The sequence below is a fragment of the Vombatus ursinus genome, unplaced genomic scaffold (assembly GCF_900497805.2).
Source record: "Vombatus ursinus unplaced genomic scaffold, bare-nosed wombat genome assembly UNPS02014847.1, whole genome shotgun sequence".
Taxonomy (NCBI): domain Eukaryota; kingdom Metazoa; phylum Chordata; class Mammalia; order Diprotodontia; family Vombatidae; genus Vombatus; species Vombatus ursinus.
The window spans coordinates 21,283,299-21,284,937 of record NW_020954625.1 but is presented as its reverse complement, the minus strand read 5'-3'; positions in this window follow the sequence as shown (position 1 = coordinate 21,284,937).

Genomic DNA, 1,639 nt, shown 5'->3' with positions numbered 1-1,639 from the left:
CGTCTCAGCCTCATCGAACATGCAGACACAAGCTGTCTTTCTCTCTGTTCGAGGCAATCAATCTCCTGCCTCCACACGTTTGTGTCAGCTGTTCCCCATGCCTAGGATGCATTCTGTTTTCACTTTCATCTCAGCGTTCTATTGAGTTCATCTTAGTTTCCTCTTAAGCTCATCTCAAGTGCCACCTGGTCCTCTAGTATACCATCGTTCCCCCCAAAACTTACTCCATATGTACTTTACTTATATGAGTGCCTGTTATTTGCTCGATAGAACGTAAGCTTCTTTAGGGCAAAGACCATCTCAATTTTGTCTTTCTATTTTCTGCCCCCAACAAAGCACCTGGCACAGAGCAGAGCTTAATAAATGCCTGTTGATTGATTAGTACTCCTGTCGGAGCAAAGAGGAAATAGGAGCTTGGCTAGGTTAAATGAATCACCCAAGTAACCACAAGCCCTAGCTAGGAAGGAGGGTCTTCTTGATTGCAAAGCCAGCCCCCTCCCCATTGCACTACAGTGCCTCTTGACTGAAAAGTCTTAAGTACTGAAGAAGGGGAGTTGGGCCACATGGATGAAAAAGAGGCTCTTTCTCAAGTTAAGTGGCAAAGGTAATAGCATTACTTTTATCTGGCCAGTGAATGCACGCTCTGGAATGTTCTATCCTCACCTCTGCCTCTGAAAAGGTTCCTCTTTTCCTCCCAGCTTCATCTTCCTCAGAAAGCCTTTCCTGATCTCCCCACCTGCTAGTGCCCTCACTCCCCAGCTACCTTGTATTGATTGACTTGTAGAGATTTGTATTTATTCACTTTATATGTATGCTGTATTTGTAGGTGAACTTGTCTCTTCCATTAGAATGTCAGCTTTTAGAGCCTAAGGATTGTCTCATGGTTTGTACTTGTATCTGATACCTAACTTGGTGCTTGGGATAGACGAGATGATTAATAAGTACTTGTTGAATGAATAAATGAATGAATGAGTGAAGTCAGATTACTTCAAAGAAAGCTCTCTGTGTTCAAGTACCAGTTGACACTGATATTCCACCAGGGGGCAGCAGAAGTCCGAGTTTTAGCCAGGACCTAGGGACTGACTACCTCCAAGAATTCATTCTCTTCTCTCCATCTTCTCTCCCACGTCCTACTCTCATACCCTCCCCCTCTTTTAATTAAACCAGAAGAGCTGCCCTTGAACAGCCGGGGCATATCCCCAGCACCCATTATCTGGGAAGACGGGGGGAGCCTGAGAGGCTTAATCCTCCCCCTCTCATGCTCCTGGTGGGATGGGCTGGTGGGATGGGGTCTGCTCCAGACCAGGGCTCAGGGACCCCCCAGCCAAGCTCAAGTCTGATGCAGGCCTGGGCTCCCCAAACCATTTGATCTAGGTGCATCAAAGGGAGTCCTGAAGCCAACCAGAAGCTTGAACTTCTATAGCCTAGGGATGGATGGGACAGCAGGACATTTGCTGAGCCCCAGGCAGGGCAGGATTGAGGGGCAGGGGATATCCAGAATTGGCTCTCAGAAGGACAATGTCAGGTCCAGCTAAGGGTCCTGAGGGTAGCCTTGGTGTGTTCTCAACTGAGAAAGAGCAGCTAGCTCGAAAACACACACACACACACACACACACACACACACACACACACACACACA